Source organism: Aegilops tauschii, chromosome 1 (genome assembly GCF_002575655.3).
Source record: "Aegilops tauschii subsp. strangulata cultivar AL8/78 chromosome 1, Aet v6.0, whole genome shotgun sequence".
Lineage (NCBI taxonomy): Eukaryota > Viridiplantae > Streptophyta > Magnoliopsida > Poales > Poaceae > Aegilops > Aegilops tauschii.
Genome location: NC_053035.3, coordinates 169,023,277 through 169,044,878, shown reverse-complemented (window position 1 = coordinate 169,044,878; position 21,602 = coordinate 169,023,277). Strand labels below are relative to the sequence as shown.

Genomic DNA, 21,602 nt, shown 5'->3' with positions numbered 1-21,602 from the left:
GGATCCGAAAGCGATCTTGGTCTGGTCGTTGGACACAAACGAAGTACACGAAGTTGCAATTGCTAACTTTTAACTAAACAAATCCCAAGCAAAAAGCTACTACATTGGTCTACTTATATAGGAGCAAGGGGTGGCGGCCAAGGAGGTGGGAGGACGTCCCAAGGCAGTGTAAAACTAACCCTAGGTCATACAAGGCTCATGGGCCCAAGTGGAGGTGATGCAACACCTTTGGACTTGTAGTTTGACTCGGATTCTGCTACAACGTCAGATTGTTTCGTCAATATCGCAATGCTCCAAACGAATTTGAAGGTGAGTCCAATTGGGTTGGAAAGACCATGAAATCTACTTTCCAACGAAAAAAGAATCACCCAATTTGGAGTCCATATGAAAGAGTTCTTGGCGTTTAGAGTCAGGTATGTTTGTGTAGTCCGAATCTGAATCCAGAACGTGAGAGACTTGGACTCTATCTTCTCTTGGCCCAAAAGTGACGTCAGAGGACTTTTTGAACAAAACCTAAACTTCTCTTTTTCCCTTATCTTCATATGTGGATTGTACAAATGTCCCATACACCTGCAATTAGAGATGGCACAAAAGTTTGTGAAGTATTTTTGTCCTTGATAACACAAATAAATTATTGCATAGTTTGCATTAGAAATCGCCTCATAAATATACATGTATGCAATGTTTTTGGTCGTATCCAAGGTAGTCATGTCCTCATCATCCTCCCCTTCTTGAAAACAAAGCCGTCCTCGTCATTGCTTAATCTGAAATGTGGCTAACAAAAGAGACAAGGAGTACATGTTGTATATGTATATGTCATCCATTTTTTACTTCCCTTGGTTTTTGCACATATGACACATGTATACATGAGTAACTTTCATAGTTCATAAAATCTAAAGCCAAAATATTATCACAAAAAGTAGTAGGCATGAAAATATTGCAACTCAGTTTGCACATATAAGTGAAGCTCTTATTCATTTCAAAAGATTGACAATGTTCATCATTAAACCATCCCAACATTGGTGAATAAACCTTACTTGCATCAAATTTACATGCTACAACATGCTTAAATAAGCAACCATGCAATAAGTCATTGGACACAGAATCATTACCAAGATTAGAGGTCATATCAAAATGATTAAACGTTGGTTATTTTGCATTCAACGGGTGCACTCAAAATTGTTGGTATTTCAGTTGTTTGATCACATGATGCATTCACGACAGTAACATGATTCTCTAAAATAGGTGGTGTGCTCAAACAAATAGGTAACTCAACACATGATGTATTCAAGTTAACTAGGCATGCATCATTCTCATGTGAAAGTGGAAAATATGTACATTTGTCCTTACCTCTTATGATCAACTCAGATGATGTAGGCACTCTCGGTGGTGATGTGTCACATGGTGGAGATGATGTAGTCCTCGCAACAACGGATGTCGTTGTCATAGTACGCCTAGTAGCTGAAGAAACATCTGTATCAACGCTCGGAATGTGCACCTTGCGCTTGTTCTCATGGGCAACACGTCGTTTTATTTTCTGTTCGGCTTTGCAAGCAAGACTAAACAAACGTACCATACGATAACACTCTTCAGGAATTAGTATCTCCTGAATATCACAGTTTAATCCTCCCCAAAATCTATCCATAAAATATTCTTCACTTTCTTCTAAAAATGAGTGCAACAAGGTAGTTTGTAAATTATCACAATATTTTGTTACGGTGTCACTACCATGTTTTAAATGTTGTAGTTTTTTAATCATGCCACGAGTATAATAAACATCTACGAATCTATCTCTAATGACATGTTTTAAACCATCCCAAGTAGTAGGTATATAGTCAGGGTTTAACCGACAATATTCACTCCACCAAACTGAAGCATAACCAGTGAATGAACCAACTGCAACCTTAACTTTTTTACAATCAGCAAAATTATGGGTATGATGCATGTAGAGACGCATGGTATGCTATGTACACAAAGTTTTGTCTGACGAACGAAACCGCGCTGCCATCATGATCCTTGCCGTCGGTTATCTCCTGGTTAATCGGATAATTCAGTCCAAGAAACAGAGAGTGTGTACCAAGGCTACTTACCAGCCTCCAGTCAAAAATTCCTGAAGGCCCAGAGAAGTTGGGATCCTGCTCAAAGACCTTGCAATGACTGTGATTGTATTCCATGAAACAACACGTCCGGTACGTGCGAACGATCATCAATCGTTCGTTGTCGTCTGATCGAGCCAGGAACCACCTGCAACTGCCATGCCGCTTTTCTTTGAAAGGTTCTGGGATTAGGAAGGGTAGGGACACCAGGCGGCCTACAACATCATATCAAGTTGGAGTCAAATAAAAAAGGGCTCTTAATGTAGTCAATCTTAAGAACAACATGTTATGAGCATGAATATTTTTTCAGTAAATGTTGACAGTAATATAAGCAAGCCATTATGATATCATAGGAAAGTAACATATGCTGTAACAGCCATTTGCAGCGATGACTGGAGTAGGCCAGCAATACGTCCAGCCATAGAAGGAGTCGACAGCATGAATGAAGCCCTTGTGTTCAATGGCATCAGAGAACCATGGAGGATGTATGATCCTGCGATGGACGTGCAGGTTTATCCACTTACCGCAGTGACCTGTCAGATAGGCGAGACCGCGATTGAAGAACGCAATTAGCCTCAAGTCTTTATAATTCGCAGATTTTGTAGGCACTTGGCAGATTACAACCTTGAGCAAATCAAACTTGGTATCATGTTGGCTACTGTAAGATTCCGAGTATTCTCGGCCGCGGTGCCAAAGCAGTGCAATGTTAATCAAAGGAAGGGGGATCAATCGCCGGGTGTAGACCTCCACGAGCATCCAGCTGCCGTCACCATCGACGAGCTCCATCCAAGACGTGTTCATGCTGACCCAGTACATACCGTTAATGTAGTTGAGGGTGACGGGGATCGGATCGCAGTCGAGAGGGTTGATGCTCACCACCCTACAATCGTTATGCTGCGTGACACGCCGTTTCTGAAGATCAGGCGGCATCAGCAAGCAAGGAGCTGGCTTAAAAAGCTCCGGCCTGAGGGCTTTGAGTAAACGGTACAGCCCCGACGAGCACGCGGCGAGCGACATCGTACTGAGATTGTCCACACACGAAACAATGAGCTTGATTAGCTCTGTGGGGAGCGAATTCCAGCCACTCTTTCGGCGGACGCTGCTCGGTTCTGCCATTGTTAGTGCTTGGGTTTTGGAAGAGGGGGGAGGCGCCTTAGCGGGGATGGAAGATTGGACGATTATGTGCGGACAAGGATGGAGAAGCGAATATGTGCTGCGGGAAGTGAACAGGTGATGATGACTACAGCACGCCGCTTGACTTACGAGACACGTACCAGCAGTGTAGGGTCATATCGATGCCAGACAACTTGCTTGAGTGATCACAGTACTGGTACTCCCTACAGTACCTACTACTATGCCCTAACTTGCTTGACTAGAGTAGTAGTGGAGCAGGACTCTGCTCTAGTACTAGCACCGGAGGATTAGTATATTCTAATCTAAAATAGTTACAAACTTCAATGCAAGTAATGTACACTGTACTGACATTGGAACCCATAGAGTACTTCGAATACAAGATTAAGGATGCAATTAACTTTTTATAGAGGGAGAACCATACATGCAATTAACTCAAAATGGATTGGACGTGACTCTATTGTTCTCCAACGGCAACCGGCAAATTTCCTCCCGTGGGCCGGAGTAGGTTTGTCGGTTTGCATGCGGGTTTAACGGAGGGGTTTGATGGAGGCGAGGAGGCCTGTTCAGCCGGGCGTGCAGCGGGCGGCGCAGTACTATTCGATTTGACAACTACTAGTCTTTACCTAATATTAAAGGATGGGAGCTTTCATAGTTCCGCACAAATCATCCCTTTATATCCATTGATCGTGTATAAACCATAAAGAATTGACGGCTGAGATTTCTACTCGTTTTAAGTAAGTTTAGAGAAAACGTTTAGATGGATGGGCTTGGGCACGCCGGAAAAAAGGTTTGCACGAGTTCGACTCGGTGTACGTCGTCACGACACTTTTTCATATAACCTCCTGAAGTTTATCAGAATTAACCCCTACTCCTTCATAGCCCAACATAAGTGAAAAAAACGTTTCCTACAGCCTTACAAGAACGCGAGGTTTCCTCCGCCGCCTCGCCCCCAACCCTCTGCACACCGCCGCACCCTCATCCCTCAGCCGCCGCGCCCCAGTCCCTCTGCTCGCCGCCGTGCCCCCGTCCCTCCACCGCCACGCCCCGGTCCCTCCGCTCCGCGGTGCCCGTCCTTGCTCTGCCGTCGCCGAATCTGGACGAGATCGACAGGATCTGTCGCATCTCCCATGACATCCAACCGCAGCTGCTCGTCGGCCATGCGGGGAGGACGAACAAGCTGCTCGTCGGCCATGCAGGGAGCACGGACGAGCTGCTCGTCGGCATCCGTCCCACGGCCCCGCTGAAGACGGCGCCCAGCCCCCTCGACAGCGCATGCGTCCTACTTGCCGCCTGGTATACCTCCCCTACTTGCCGACCCCCTGGATCCCACTCCCCCTATCATAATATTCTGAATTCGAGGCAACCATAGTGTTTGATGAAAATTGACTACTGAATTGTTTTCTGTACTGCTATCGTTCTACGTCATCAATTTAGGGTGTGTAGAAGACGTTGTCCTCGGTCTATAGAGGATGTGGTGCGTGGCTGCTTGTGTGTATGCATATGTGTTAATTGGTGGCTGGTGTGTGTGTGTGCAGGGTGCAAACAGCGACAACGAGTAGGCGGCAAGCATACTGTGCCAAGAAGCGATACAGAGGCATGAAGCAAGCGAGAAGGTGTGCGCGGCGACCTGCTACTGCACTAATAGTAGCCTTGACGGAGCACCGAGGCCGGCTCGACAGGGTGTGCCGCCTGTCGGTAGACAGCTGGTTGTGTGCGAGGGAGATGAACCCCTCGTCGTCGCCTCTATCGCTGCTAGGGATGAACCCTGCGTCTGTGCTGGTGATGGCGCTCTCCATCTACTTTCTCCACTGGCTATAAGAGAGTAGAGACCACATCGTGGATGTGTTTTTCTTCGGAGATGTGCCCCCGTTGTTCTTGACTGTCGAATTTGCAATGCAATCTGTCCCTATGTTGGTGTCTTAACAACTTCGTCCTCCCACACAATGAGAAGAATAAAGCAGCGGCTGCAATTTACCCATTGATTTCTTGGAGTGATTCAAACCTAGGAAGTCTGCTACTTGCGCAAGCAACATGGTAAGAAGTTTTAGTTTTCTTACTGATGCACCTCAATTTGGAAGGTTAGAACAATGTCAGCTTGCTTTATGTTGGTTTTCTAATTTCTACATATTCCCTCAAGAAAATATATTTATCTAGGTAGTATGGAAAGCAGGCAAATTATGTAACTATTTTGGTGTATTCATGCTTTGCTATGTCAGATTGAGGAGAAAGAATTATTTTATTGACCCATCCTATTTTTATCTATAATGATGATCACTTTTTCCATCTTGTGATCTTTTTGCTCCAGTTGTGTGAATACTTTGTTTGCACGTCAGTGGGAGTGAAATTTTCCTGCTACCATGAGTCATGGTAGTAGGTTGCTACAGCAAAAAACTCCCTAAGAGAAGAAAAGTGAAAAAAATTTCTTGCTTACCATGTTTTATCTTAAAATTTTGGCTTCAATTTTGTTTCTATATAACCTATATCTCTGCATGGTTACTTTCTCCACACATGCTTTAGCTGCAACATTGGTCAACTGGCTTGAACACAGCACACATGAGTCATCGCCAAATGGCCCTTTTCTGAAATTCATTCTCTTATGCACAGAGAGGAGTTACTCCATGTGACAGCCTGGATTCTGCCTCCTCTCTTTTTTCCGGACTTGCCTTCTCTCTCTTTTCCGGACTTGGTTTTTATCGTGGTTTTTGCCCTGACTTGATTTGGATTCTGAATCATTTCAAATGGACTTGTCACTTGGGCATATCCTTGACTTTCACCCAAGTGACCTATCTACTTTATTCCTCTGATAAATCTCCAAAATAATCAAATGAATATTTTTCATAAAAGAAAATATTCATTTTTCTCTCTGAAATTCAATTCAGAAACTTGTGCTCCAAAGCAACCCCAATTTTTCTTGCTCAGAAAAATCTGAGATAATTCCTGAATATTCTTAGAACCCTGGCACACCCACCCATGCAAAAATATTACATCACTTTTTGGAATAATTTTGCTGTAGAAAATCATTTCTATTGTGGCCCAAACTTCCAGTTTGTACAGCAAGTACATTTTTCCTTGAGCTTTTAGCCTTGATCTTTCTTGAGCTTAAACACCCTCCTATGAAACCCTAAACCCCGGGAGATCAACCCTAATGGCCTTCTAGAAGGTGGCCAAACTTGGCGACCAAGTTTCTGGACAAAAACTTGTCAGCTTAGTAGAGTCAAGTCTGGTCGGCCTGGGCATGAGCTATCACCTCTCCTAGACTAAACATTGCACGGACGAACACGTAGACAAGGTTTGGCTGCTCCTGGGCGTCGTTTTGACCATGTCAGCTTGGTGACCGCGCGAGGACACGGCGCCTAGCAGTGTCTCGACGCGCTCTGGCCAGCGCTTTCCTCTCTGTTCCTCGCGTGCTCATTCCAGCGCTCGCCGACGGCTGCCGCGCCGCGCCACAAGCCCCGACCCATCACCTTTGACCGCCCCCTGGCACTCGCCGACGCCGGAGCCGCCGCAGCAAGCACGAGCACGTCGCGGCCAAAACGCCACAGTACGCGCGTGCGCTTGTCCACTTCTGCAACCACCTCCTGTGCTCGTCCGCGAGTGTGGGCAAGCTCCTGCGTTGACGCTGAGCGTTTGCCCCCTCGCGTTGGAGCTTCTCATCGCCATTCGCCGCGTGTCCAGAGAGCTCCGGCAGCGACACGTTCCCCCCCGTTCGCTCCGGCTATATATAGCGCTCCCCTCCTCGATTTCTAGCCAAGCACCACTCCACACCACCTCCACGAACACGTAGACGAGCAGCAGCTTGGTCGGGCAGGCCTCTGGCCGTCGCCCCGACCAGAGGACTCCGGCGATCCCCGCAGGCCAGCCGCCGCTCTTCGGTGCCTCTCGAGCTCAAGCAACTGCTTGGGCGGGGCATTGGTGACCTGTTGGTGTTGCCTGGACGCTGCCGAGCCCTCGGAGCCGCCCCTAGCCGTCGTCTTCAACCTCTCCGGCGAAACCGAGCCGCCACTGTAGCTTGCGAGCTCAACCGCGAGCAGCTCCGTCCACCCCACGCCAAGCTACGGGTACGGGCAGGTGCGCCTCGAGCCCCGCTTCAATCCTATCCCTCTAGCCTAGCCCCAAACCCCCTTGTCGCCGGCGTGAGCTCCGACAAAGCCCTGACTCTCTCTGATCTCACTCGCCCCTCTCTCTCCTGACGCGCGGGACCCACCTGTCGGTCTCACCACTCGCGCCCGAAGCGGTAAGTGGAGGCGTATTTCTATTTTACGCCTTCGACGTCACCCCCAGGATTTCTGTTTAATTCAAATAAAATTCAGAAATTTGATTGAACTTTGACCAGCCACCATTTCTAAACCATAAGTCCAAATGATTTGATTCTTTTTGCATTGTCTTTGTTTCAGAAAACTCTAGCAACACACCAAAAGGTGGATTTTTCCTTGCTGCCTAGAATTTCTGGTGATTTTCAAAATGTGTTTTGACAAATATTTTTGTGGTTTTAAATTCTTTTCAGAAGGAGAAGCTTGTCTTGAAGCAAACCAAGAGGGGTGTGATCCTCCTCTACACTAAGGCAAGCCACACCAGCATTTGGATGGTGTTATTTCAATATCTATGATTTTCTACTTGAATATGAATTCTTATTTGCATTTAAAATTTGGAAAAATAAATATGGTTAATTGCTAGTTACTTTATTATGCTTGATATGCTTGTTTTAGTTACTAGTTGAATGCATGCACTTGTGTGGTTAAGTAGAGTAAGATTTTGCACTATACATATTGCTATGAAATTCATGGTAGTTATTTTACTAAGTGATATCTTCATTTAAATAATGAACTAACAAAAATATTGCTTGATTATAAAAATGAGTTATAACCATAAAGTTTTGATTTTTAGTATTGCAAGGTAATTATGTGTTTAAGCTTGATCCATGACTATGAGTTGTTTGCTTTGCATGACGAGTAGTTGCATGATTATGGCATTATATCATGTTATTGATAACAAGTTTTTATCAAAGTTAAACTTGATTAAGTTCAACTTGAATATGATGTTGATCACATCATGGTGCCACTGAATTGGGTTTTTAATTCAGTGCGACCACATTTACCTTATGGGAAGGTCTTGATTCGGTCCTTTGTTGTGGCTCTCACCGGTGCCTCCCGCGAGGGAAGGTTATGGGCGTGCATACCCTGGCCCGGTAGGCAAACACAACCTTGTGTGCTCATTTTTGTTTTTATGGTACCTTGTCCCCGTTTGGGACCGTTTTGCCACGACGGTGGCCGTTGGTGTCTTTGGTAGACACGGGGCCACCCAAGACCTAGCCCAGAGAGGGAGTTGGTCGGAGTGGCCAGGGAGAGTGCATGTCAAAGGGAGGGTTTTGTCGGAATGCTTTGGTCCACCCGAATGGGAATGCGAGGCCAGGTGTTACGTAGTGTGGGTAAAGTGCGCTACCTCTGCAGAGTGTATTTAATCTATCGATAGCCGCGTCCTCGGTTATGGGCATAACTCATGAGTAAGTCACACCATGGATCAACTTTTATAATAAATCTTGCAAACTAAGTGATTGTTTTGATGCATTGGTTCGTGATGAATCATGAACGCTTGAGGTGTTCATGAGTGATTGGTTTCAGGTGTGACCTCGGTGCGGTCACCGTTTGGTTACGAGGTAACCATTTGGTAAGCGAGTCCGTGAGACTCGGATCACGTATTTGTTTGCATTGCATCTGTAGTATTTTTTGTATCGAAGTAAACAGATTAATTATCGTGATATTGTCTGTCATCGTGCTTATGTTTGTTGTGAGCTTGCAACTACATTCAATGTACTGACCTGGCGTGTTATGCCAGCTTTCAGGCAAGTCGATTCGCATCGGAGTACATCTCGTGTCTAGGCCGTGTCCACGTTGGTGTCCCTGTGCTATGGAGTTCCACTTCGTCGTTCTTCCGCTGCCGCGTAGTTCGTGTGATCGAGGCCCCAACCATGTTCATTAAATAATGTACATACTGTCCAGTAGCACCGTGTGTGCCGCTTGGCCTCGTATCTCGATGTAATATCAGACTTATGTAATCCGCTAGCATCAATAAAGCGGTTGTTTCTATACCATGTTGTTGTGTATTGCCAGAAGACTCGATCTCTGGGCTGGCAATGCAGGGTAAACCGGTTACTCTGAGCCGGGGTGCCACAACGCTTGGTATCAGAGCCGCGCTGATTGTAGGACACGCTAGACCGCTAGTGCGTTAGTGAAATGGTATATAGCTTTGTTTGAGTGCCGGTAGTCATAGAAATTGGTCGTTGCATTGCATGCATGTTTATTTGTTGTTAGTACTAACCGTATGGTTTGTGAGTGTAGATGGCGCCAGTACCGATCTTGTACCATCCTGAGCCAGCTCCGTACACATCGCCGCACCTGCTTCAGAACGTGTGGCGACTACTCTATCCAGAGGGTGCTGATCCAGAGTATCGGGTGTATCGCGAGCATCTGGCCGGTGCACTGTATGAGTATTATGCTGAGGTCACTCTACACCACAGTTCCCCTTCCGGCGCTTACACTCGTTCGACTAAGGGTGGTCTTGCTTCTACGCCATCTCAGGCGGTTCAGTTTGCTGCTATCGAGGCTCTTGTAGACTTGCGCTACAACGAGGTTCGCATGCACACCCACCCTGGTCTTTTCTACTACCCATCTCTGCACGAGAATGGGCGTATCCGCTTTCCGTTGATTAATCCGGCGTGCGATCGTCCCACTAGCCACCTTTCTCGCTACATCACCGCTAGTTATCTCCTGAACTACGAGTTAGCTCGGGAGCTTTCACGCGCTCGCGCAGCTGCTCGTATGAGGAACCCTTCCCGCTGTCATCTATACTTCTGCTCCAGTTCCTCCCGCCTCTGTTCCTCCGGCAACCTCGCAGGGTACCGTTAACCCTCTGACGGTGAACCCTCGCAGCGCTCTTGCTGCATGGTCTTCCCTTGTCGCTACTCCTGCCGCTCCTATGCTTAAATCCCATCCCCCGCCTGCCCCTGAGGGAGAGCCCTCGAGGCAGCGCCAGCGCGTCTCTCTTCCCCCGGAGGTCTCTACTATCAGTTCAGGATCTGGGTCCGGCTCAGGAGACGAGCCTGCAGCAGCACCATCCGAGCAGTAGACTGTTAGAGTATCGTTGTAGTCATGAGCATGATGTATGGCTGTAATCGCACATGTCATGATGCGTAGTTTCATGTACAAGGGTAGTAGTCTCGTTGTGATGTTTATTTTCATGTTGGGACTATGTATAATTATGTTGGAACCTTTTATTCGCCTTGGTTTTCATTCGGTGTTTTCTTCAAGGATTTGTCATTGGCTTTTCCCCCCATTTTGGATTTTCTCGTCATGGTTGCTATGTACTGGGAAAACGAAAAATAGGATGACGCGTGGAGGCAGCAGCAGCCAAGCTTATGAGGATGTCCCTGTCCGTCGCTCCGCAAGACAGGCAGGACATTCCCCTGAGCCATACCCGCCACCTCTGTCTCCACCGCCACATCCGCCTTCCACTATGAATGTTTGAAGAAAGAAGGAGCAACGATCTGCTGGAAATACTGAAAAGTGTACAAGTTATGGTTGGGCAGAATGGAAACCAGAATGGCCATCACTCCAAGCTATCGGATTTTCAGCGAACCAAGCCTCCCAGTTTCAGCCACGCTAATGATCCTTTGGACGCCGACGACTGGCTAAGGACTATTGAGAGGAAATTGGAGATTGCTCACATGGAAGAAGGAGACAAGGTTCCCTTCGCAACGCATTATCTCGAAGGAGCTGCCGCTATATGGTGGGATAATGCCAAGACAATATGGCCTGCAGACGAGGAAATTACTTGGACAAAATTCAAGGATCATTTCCGCAAGTATCATATTACCGGAGTCATGAAAATCAAGCAACGCGAATTCCTCGCTCTCACTCAAGGCAGCATGACCGTCAACGAGTATCTGAATTAATTCAACCATCTGGCCCGCTATTCTCTCCACGATGTTGCTACGGAAGAGCGGAAGGTTGATCGGTTTCTTGGAGGCCTGAGTCAGCATCTCAGGTGCACTCTCAGCATGTTTGATTTCCCAGACTTCCTGACTCTGGTGAACAAAGCCCTCATTGCAGAAAGGGAACACAAGCTCCTGCACGACCACAAGCGAGCTGTTAACGACCACAAGCGCAAATTCGAGCCAAAGAAGGATACGCAACCAGTGCAAAAGGCTCGTACTTGGCAACAGACTCAGGTGGAGTACAAACCCAACTGGCAGCAGAATGTCAACAAGACTACCACGCAAGTCAAGAATGTCGTGACCAGCCTGGTGCGCAACGATTGTCAGCGCAACAATTCATGCTTCAGCTGTGGCCAAACCGGACACTATGCCTGACAGTGTCCCAAGAACACCAAGCACGTAGCTCCATTTCAGGCGCAAGTCAACTACATGGAGCCGTATTCCGCCCCAGATATGATCCAAGGGAAAATTCATCACATCTCCGCAGATGAAGCTCAAGAGGACCCGGAAGTCATCATTGGTATGTTTCTTGTTAATGACATACCCGCCGTAATTTTAATTGACTCTGGGGCTTCCCACTCTTTTATTTCGCGGAGTTTTGCTTCCCAAAACAATTTTCCTTGCTCGATTTTGGGAAAGCACATGCTGGTACAATCCCTGGGATCCCTACTCAGGAGCAATCTCGTCTGCCGAAATTTGGTGATTGACATCAAGGGCGTCAAGTTTCCAACATCATTGATAATCATCGATTCCAACAAATTGGATGTCATTCTGGGCATGAATTGGTTAACTCAATATCAAGTCTGCATCAGCTGTGCGACCCGAGAGGTTACCCTGAAAAATATGGAAGGTCGCACCACAAGTTTTTATGCCCGCAAGCGCATACCCACAAAAGATATGGTTTTCGCAGCCGTGGCAGAAGAGGTGGAATTAATTCCTGTGGTCAGTGAGTATCCAGACGTATTTCCTGAAGAATTACCAGGCATGCCACCAGACCGAGAATTGGAGTTTGCAATTGACTTGGTGCCTGGAACCACCCCGATACATAAGAAATATTATCGGATGCCTTCCTCAGAATTGGTGGAATTGAAGAAACAACTGGATGAGATGCTGCAGAAAGGGTACATCCGTCCAAGCTCTTCACCATGGGGATCACCAGCAATCTTCGTGGACAAAAAGGATGGCAGTCTACGAATGTGCGTAGACTACCGACAGCTGAATGACGTCACCATTAAAAACAAGTATCCACTGCCGAGGATTGACGATCTGTTTGATCAACTCAGTGGGGCCAAAGTCTTCTCAAAAATTGATTTGAGAACTGGATATCATCAACTCAAGATAAAGAAGGAAGATATTCCTAAGACCGCATTCACCACTCGGTACTGTCTTTATGAATACACCGTTATGTCCTTCGTCCTCACTAACGCCCCTGCCTTCTTTATGCATATGATGAACAAGGTGTTTATGGACTTCTTGGATAAATTTGTGGTGGTGTTCATTGATGACATCCTCATTTACTCCAAGAGCAAGGACGAACACAAGGAACATCTTCGAGCAGTTCTGCAAAGGCTTCGCGACCATCAACTTTATGCCAAATTCAGCAAATGTGAGTTCTGGCTCCAACAAGTGGGATTCCTCGGGCATGTCCTCTCGGCAGAAGGAATCTCAGTGGACCCAAGCAAGGTAAAGGATGTACTCGATTGGTCCGCACCCACAACAGTCTCAGAAATCCGGAGTTTCCTTGGACTAGCCGGATATTATCGCCGCTTTATCGAAGGATTCTCCAAGATTGCCAAGCCAATGACTGAGCTTCTTAAGAAGGATAAGAAGTTCGTATGGACTGAGGACTGCGAACGGAGTTTCAATGAGTTAAAAATCAGGCTGACCTCGGCACCAGTATTAACTCTTCCAGACATCTACCACCGTTTTGATGTCTACCGCGACGCATCCAGAAAAGGACTTGGGTGTGTACTCATGCAAGATGGCAAAGTGGTCGCTTATGCATCTCGACAACTGCGGCAACATGAAGGAAACTATCCTACTCATGATTTGGAATTGGCCGCGGTGGTGCACGCTTTGAAGATCTGGAGACACTATCTGATTGGAAAGAAGTGCCAGATATTCACCGACCATAAGAGTCTCAAGTATATATTCACTCAGCCCAATTTGTACCTTCGACAGCGAAGATGGCTCGAGTTGGTTAAGGACTACGACCTCGGAATAAATTATCACCCGGGCAAAGCTAATGTGGTGGCTGACGCCCTCAGCCACAAACCAGCCAACCTTAATGCCCTAATGGATTCCTTGCCTCCTAAGCTTTATGAAGAAATCATGCAGCTCAATTTGGTAATCACCGACGCCCGTCTTGCCAATATATTGGAAGTTGCCCCTACTCTCGAAGAAGAAATCCGCAGCGTGCAAGCGAATGATGAGAGGTTAAAAATATATGTTCAGAAGATGCACCAAGGGCGTGCACCGGACTTCTCTATGGATCAGCAAGGTTCACTAAGGTTTCGAGGAAGACTTTGTGTACCCAACCAAGAAAGTCTGAAGAAGAAATTATTGACAGAAGCGCATGAAGCACCATACTCAATTCACCCCGATGGTACCAAAATGTATGAGGACCTTCGTCAGGTATTTTGGTGGGATGGAATGAAGAAAGACATCGCATACTTTGTGGCATGTTGTGACATAGGCAATAAGGTAAAGGCGGAACACCAAAAACCCACCGGACTCCTCCAGCCTCTGCCGGTATCCCAATGGAAATGGGATGATATCTGCATGGATTTCATCACCAGACTACCAAAGTCTCATCGAGGAAACGACGCAATATGGGTCATAGTGGACACCCTAACAAAGGTGGCACATTTCCTTCCTATCCGGACCACATACCGTGCAAATCAACTCGCACAGCTGTATGTGTCAAGAATCATTAGTCTGCATGGAGTACCCAAGACTATCACCTCCGACAGGGGATCTCTCTTCACCTCCGCATTTTGGTCCCGACTACATCAAGCCTTGGGGACCGCTTTGAAATACAGCATGACTTATCATCCTCAGACAGATGGACAGACTGAGCGAGTAAATCAAATACTCGAAGATATGCTCAGGGCATGTACATTGGCCCAAGGGACCAAGTGGGAGGACCGTCTGCCCTACGCCGAGTTTTCCTACAACAACAGTTTCCAGGCCAGCTTAAAGATGTCACCCTATGAAGCCCTGTATGGCCGGAAATGCCGCACTCCATTGAACTGGTCTCAAACCGAAGACAGCCGCATTTTCGGGACTGATTTAACGCTCGAAGCGGAGAAGCAAGTCAAGGAAATCCGAGACAGACTGCAATTGGCCAAATCCCGACAAAAGAGCTACTATGGTGCCAAACATCATCAGATCAGCTTCGGACCCGGAGAACACGTATATCTCCGAGTCACCCCCATGAAAGGAGTCAAGAGGTTTCAGACCCGCGGAAAATTGGCACCCAGATATATCGGCCCATTCCCCGTCATGGCCAGAGTCGGTACGGTTGCATCTCAGTTGGAATTGCCACCGGAACTATTAGAAGTACACAAGGTGTTTCACATATCACAGCTAAGAAGATGTATCTCGCCACCGAAGAAAAGGACTGATATGGCAGAGATAGAATTGGCTAAGGATTTGACTTATGAGGAAAAGCCAACCAGAATATTGTATCAGACAGAAAGGGTCACTCGCAACAAAGAAATAAGGTTTTACAAGGTTCAGTGGGAGCACCACACCGAAGAGGAAGAGACCTGGGAAAGAGAGGAATTTTTAAGGACTGCATACCCAGAATGGTTTTCCCAAGCAACCGAATCTCGAGGACGAGATTCATCTTAAGTGGGGGAGGTTTGTGACAACCTGGATTCTGCCTCCTCTCTTTTTTCGGACTTGCCTTCTCTCTCTTTTCCGGACTTGGTTTTTATCATGGTTTTTGCCCTGACTTGATTTGGATTCTGAATCATTTCAAATGGACTTGTCACTTGGGCATATCCTTGACTTTCACCCAAGTGACCTATCTACTTTATTCCTCTGATAAATCTCCAAAATAATCAAATGAATATTTTTCATAAAAGAAAAATATTCATTTTTCTCTCTGAAATTCAATTCAGAAACTTGTGCTCCAAAGCAACCCCAACTTTTCTTGCTCAGAAAAATCTGAGATAATTCCTGAATATTCTTAGAACCTTGGCACACCCTCCCATGGAAAAATATTACATCACTTTTTGGAATATTTTTGCTGTAGCAAATCATTTCTATTCTGGCCCAAACTTCCAGTTTGTACAACAAGTACATATTTCCTTGAGCTTTTAGCCTTGATCTTTCTTGAGCTTAAACACCCTCCTAAGAAACCCTAAACCCCAGGAGATCAGCCCTAATGGCCTTCTGGAAGGTGGCCAAACTTGGCGACCAAGTTTCTGGATAGAAACTTGTCAGCTTAGTAGAGTCAAGTCTGGTCGGCCTGGGCATGAGCTATCACCTCTCCTAGACTAAACACTGCACGGACGAACGCGTAGACAAGGTTTGGCTGCTCCTGGGCGTCGTTTTGACCATGCCAGCTTGGTGACCGCGCGAGGACACGGCGCCTGGCAGTGTCTCGACGCGCTCTGGCTCGCGCTTTCCTCTCTGTTTCGCGCGTGCTCGTTCCAGCGCTCGCCGACGGCTGCCGCGCCACGCCACAAGCCCCTACCCATCACCCTTGACCGCTCCCTGGCGCTCGCCGATGCCGGAGCCGCCGCAGCAAGCACGGGCACGTCGCGGCCAAAACGCCACAGTGCGCGTGTGCGCTTGTCCACTTCCCCAACCGCCTCCTTTGCTCGTCCGCGAGCGTGGGCAAGCTCCTGCGTTGACGCTGAGCGTTTGCCCCCTCGCGTTGGAGCTTCTCGTCACAGTTCGCCGCGTGTCTAGAGAGCTCCGGCAGTGACACATTCCCCCCCCCCCCCCCCCCGTTCGCTCCGGCTATATATAGCGCTCCCCTCCTTGATTTCTAGCCAAGCACCACTCCACACCACCTCCACGAACACGTAGACGAGCAGTAGCTCGGTCGGGCAGGCCTCTGGCCGTCGCCCCGACCAAAGGACTCCGGCGTTCCCCGCAGGCCAGCCTCCGCTCTCCGGTGCCTCTCGAGCTCAAGCAACTGCTTGGGCGGGGCATTGGTGACCTGTTGGTGTTGCCTGGACGCCGCCGAGCCCTCGGAGCCGCCCCTAGCCATCGTCTTCAACCTCTCCGGCGAAACCCGTCCGCCACCGTAGCTTGCGAGCTCAATTGCGAGCAGCTCCGTCCACCCCACGCCAAGCTACGGGTACGGGCAGGTGCGCCTCGAGCCCCGCTTCAATCCTATCCCTCTAGCCTAGCCCCAAACCCGCTCGTCGCCGGCGTGAGCTCCGGCGAAGCCCCGCCTCTCTCTGATCTCGCTCGCCCCTCTCTCTCCTAACACGCGGGACCCACCTGTCGGTCTCACCACTCGCGCCCGAAGCGGTACGAGTGGAGGCGTATTTCTGTTTTACTCCTTCGACGTCACCCCCCAGGATTTCTGTTTAATTCAAATAAAATTCAGAAATTTGACTGAACTTTGACCAGCCACCATTTCTAAACCATAAGTCCAAATGATTTGATTCTTTTTGCATTGTCTTTGTTTTAGAGAACTCTAGCAGCACACCAAAAGGTGGATTTTTCCTTGCTGCCTAGAATTTTTGGTGATTTTCAGAATGTGTTTTGAAAAATATTTTTGTGGTTTTTAAATTCTTTTTAGAAGGAGAAGCTTGTCTTGAAGCAAACCAAGAGGGGTGTTATCCTCCTCTACACTAAGGCAAGCCACACCAGCATTTGGATGGTGTTATTTCAATATCTATGATTTTCTACTTGAATATGAATTCTTATTTGCATTTAAAATTTGGAAAAATAAATATGGTTAATTGCTAGTTACTTTATTATGCTTGATATGCTTGTTTTAGTTACTAGTTGAATGCATGAACTTGTGTGGTTAAGTAGAGTAAGATTTTGCACTATACATATTGCTATGAAAATTCATGGTAGTTATTTTACTAAGTGATATCTTCATTTAAATAATGAACTAATAAAAATATTGCTTGTATATAAAAATGAGTTATAACCAGAAAGTTTTGATTTTTAGTATTGCAAGGTAATTATGTGTTTAAGCTTGATCCATGACTATGAGTTGTTTGCTTTGCATGACGAGTAGTTGCATGATTATGGCATTATATCATGTTATTGATAAAAAGTTTTATCAAAGTTAAACTTGATTAAGTTCAACTTGAATATGATGTTGATCACATCATGGTGCCACTGAATCGGGTTTTTAATTCAGTGCGACCACATTTACCTTATGGGAAGGTCTTGATTCGGTCCTTTGTTGTGGCTCTCACCGGTGCCTCTCGCGACGGAAGGTTATGGGCGTGCATACCCTGGCCCGGTAGGCAAACATAACCTTGTGTGCTCGTTTTTGTTTTTATGGTACCTTGTCCCGTTTGGGACCGTTTTGCCATGACGGTGGCCGTTGGTGTCTTCGGTAGACACGGGGCCACCCAAGACCTAGCCCAGAGAGGGAGTTGGTCGGAGTGGCCGGGGAGAGTGCATGACAAAGGGAGGGTTTCGTCGGAATGCTTTGGTCCACCCGAATGGGAATGCGAGGCCAGGTGTTCTGTAGTGTGGGTAAAGTGCGCTACCTCTGCAGAGTGTATTTAATCTATCGATAGCCGCGTGCTCGGTTATGGGCATAACACGTGAGTAAGTCACACCATGGATCAACTTTTATAATAAATCTTGCAAACTAAGTGATTGTTGTGATGCATTGGTTCGTGATGAATCATGAACGCTTGAGGTGTTCATGAGTGATTGGTTTCAGGTGTGACCCCGGTGCGGTCACCGTTTGGTTACGAGGTAACCGTCTGGTAAGCGAGTCCGTGAGACTCGGATCACGTATTTGTTTGCATTGCATCTGTAGTATTTCTTGTATCGAATTAAACGGATTAATTATCTTGATATTGTCTGTCATCGTGCTTATGTTTGTTGTGAGCTTGCAAGGACATTCAATGTACTGACATGGCGTGTTATGCCAGCTTTCAGGCAAGTCGATTCGCATCGGAGCGCATCTCGTGTCTAGGCCATGTCCACGTCGTTGTCCCTGTGCTATGGAGTTCCACTTCGTCGTTCTTCCGCTGCCGCGTAGTTCGTGTGATCGAGGCCCCAGCCATGTTCATTAAATAATGTACATACTGTCCAGCAGCACCATGTGTGCCGCTTGGTCTCGCATCTCGATGTAATATCAAGCCTATGTAATCCGCTAGCATCAATAAAGCGGTTGTTTCTATACCATGTTGTTGTGTATTTCCAGAAGACTCGATCTCTGGGCTGGCAATGCAGGGTAAACCGGTTGCTCTGAGCCGGGGTGCCACACTCCAGGTCAGTATGTATACATACAGATGCAAGCAATGGAGAAACTCATGCAGATGATGAAGAAGAATTTTTCACGAATTTTCCAACCTGAATTGGCTACAGAGGTTGGGAAAAGAGGAGTCTAGGCTCTAATTAACACATCTTCTTTCGCAGGTGACTATCTGTTGGCACCTCTATCTTTACATTACATCAGGATAGTGCTACAAAGCCCATGTATGCCTCTGCCTGCCTGCTCAATGGACGATCCGATCACAAAAAAGTGGACAAAAATATTCATCAGTTTGTCAAAATACATATTTGTTATCTTAGGAACGAGTATAGCTATCGCCAGAGTACAAGCAAATATGTTTCAATTTTTCCATGAAGCAAACTTATATTATGATTATCACACTTTGATCTTGGAGTATTGGTCGACGAAAGTAGATGGTTACTGCAGTCTGCACCAGTCCAGTATTTCTAATTACAAGTTTGAGCTCCATAGGGATAATCTGATTTGTGTATGACAAGCTTGCTGTTCTAATTGTGCAAATTCTGTAGTTATTTAGTGTTTTGCAGAATGCATAGATTTTACAGAACAGAAAGAAGTGGATGTATAACCTGGTTTTGCTTTATTATTTGGTACCAGTTGGCTTTGGAAACCCTAGTTTCTCCAGTATTGTAACTCTCTGTCAAATTGTCAAATTAAACTGATCTTTCTATTTGGACAGCCTGTAATTTGCAATATTATAATTTTCCTTTTCAGCTACCAATTAAACTACACCAGGACTACTTTTTTATTAGTCCTCGAGTGTTTGTTGGAATGAGATGACACATGGTATGCCAGGCAACAAGCAACTGAAGCAAGAAGATTTTTGTAATTTCTTGGAATGAGCCCCTGCACCCAGGATGGCAAAGGATCCAATATGTCAAGACCAATGAGGAAATTGCAGAGCTTCATATCCAGTTTATTTTAGGTGCTTGCCTACTTCAAGTGTCTATATTATAGGAAACATGTTTCTTCAAGTGTCTACACACTATAGGACGTAAGTTTCTTATAGAAGTTGTCAGTTTGATTCCTTCAAAATAGTTGTTGCCTGATAATTTGTATGACTAAATAGCAGTACCTCAAATTTTCCTTCAGCTTCTTAAAATAGAGTAATTCTGTAAATCCTAACAGAAATCTGTCAGTCTGAACCAACTTCTCATAAATCTACAATACAACATCACCTCATCTAATCGAATCATTGGTTTCAGATCAATACGTCCTTGTGCATTCCCATAAGATCAATAAAACTCAGTTTGATTGTGCAAAAACTTGCTGCTTGACAATCTGTATGACTAGATGGCAATACCTTAAGATTGCTTTTGGTTTTAAACTGAAGTGAACTCGGTTTGCGCTTAACTGAACTTAATTTGGTTCTACAAAATATAGGGTTGCATTCCATAAAAAATGAACTGAATTGAACAGCCGGTGGGCAAAATAATTCGATGGACTATAGTTTCTTGGATTTTTTCTTGTTCATTCTAAACTGGACTCAACTCAGTTTGATTCTGTAAAAAAGATTGTGACAGACTTGTATATATGCAACAGTCTTTTGCCAACACTCAAATAGATGGGCATGATGTGCAAAAGAAATCGATGGACTGTAGTTTCTGTAAGAGAATATGGCAAGAAACTCGAAATAGATGGACTTAGACTGCAATTTCTATCAAATTAGATGGCCAGACTTACGAAATAATAAAATCAATGGACGACTACAATTTATATCAAACACAGAATTGATGGACTTCCACAATGCAGGCCTGCCCTTACCATTTACCAGGTGGTGACTTGCCGGAGGAGCCGGTGGTGCCGCTGCGACCTTCTCCGGGCGATGGTCCATGATGCAAGCTAAAACTGGGTGCGCATGGGGGAGTTGGGGCGACGACTCGGTTCAGTGCACGGGATCGGATTAACTTTGTTTTCTCATAGGTACGTGCGTCTGGTATCGTTTCTCTGTGGGGTTACCAAACGACTCTCTCTTCTTAATTTAGATGCCACATCCGTTTTCAACTTACATGGCAGGCTTAGAACCATCCAGGGTGAGCACTGGGAGCATCCTTATAGAAGTAATGCAATATATTCTCTCTCTTATTTCTACTTGAAATACTATTGTGGGTCTGTACTTTGCCTATCATATTGCAAGGATAACACATTGTATGCCTATTCTCTTAACTGTAGTAAGGATGAAGCAGGAAAGTGTGTTGGACCTTCTAACATGGATATTGTACATGTACGAGCTACGGGCCACTATTGTTTATCATATGGATTGTAAATGTAGTGACACTGAAGTTTATAACATATCCTTCAATTTCTTCAGTATAAGCCTATTCTGAAATGTTTAGAAATATTGAAGCTTCAGCACCGCGCTCCAGCTTCCGTGGAGGAGCTGCACCGTTTTGCACGTGTTGGTCAACTTATGTTGGTTGAGGGGTTGACCACGAACATAGCATAGGCCGACGGCGGGTAGGTGGTCTATGTTGGGGAAGAGGGCGGCGCTGGGGAGGAGGCCAATGATGTGGAAGAAGGTGATGGAGGGAGGACAACGATGGTAGGAGAGGGAGGCAATGGCGTGGTGGCGAGCTTTATAGAGTGAGGTGGAGGGTTGGCGGTTTGGCGATGGCAGGCTTTTGAGAAAGGAATAATGGCAATGTCATGGATAGCGCTTCAACTAGGTTCGTCAGAAGGGGAATTCAGAACTAAGTAATGCCACTTGGTGATGGCATTGTTGTTGTAAATATATTAAGCTGTGTCATTCGACTTCACGAAGCTAAGCTTTAGCAACTTCAACAAATTATACTATGAGAGGCCTTCGATCCGCGTAGTGGGTGAAGCACGAAGTTTAAGGAGATCCAAGCAATCCCATGATACTATCCATTGATGCACCTATCCTACCAGTGATTGAATAAAATTTTGTAGGTCTTAGTGTCAC

General features: G+C 46.2%; 1 long non-coding RNA gene across 3 annotated transcripts; it reads left to right on the top strand.

Moving 5' to 3' along the window:
* Nucleotides 1-4,129: 4,129 nt before the first annotated feature.
* Nucleotides 4,130-20,998, top strand: LOC109785622 (uncharacterized). Of its 3 annotated transcripts, XR_012204638.1 has the most exons (7): nucleotides 4,130-4,523; nucleotides 4,766-5,264; nucleotides 7,735-7,791; nucleotides 18,315-18,804; nucleotides 19,394-19,673; nucleotides 20,432-20,602; nucleotides 20,696-20,998. It is a non-coding gene; the product is annotated as an uncharacterized lncRNA (long non-coding RNA). The 3 variants fall into 3 exon arrangements; XR_012204641.1 differs by lacking the exon at nucleotides 4,130-4,523 and having other exon boundaries at nucleotides 4,771-5,264; nucleotides 19,394-19,604; XR_012204640.1 differs by lacking the exon at nucleotides 4,130-4,523 and having other exon boundaries at nucleotides 4,771-5,264; nucleotides 19,394-19,604; nucleotides 20,432-20,998.
* The last annotated feature ends 604 nt before the right edge of the window (nucleotides 20,999-21,602 follow it).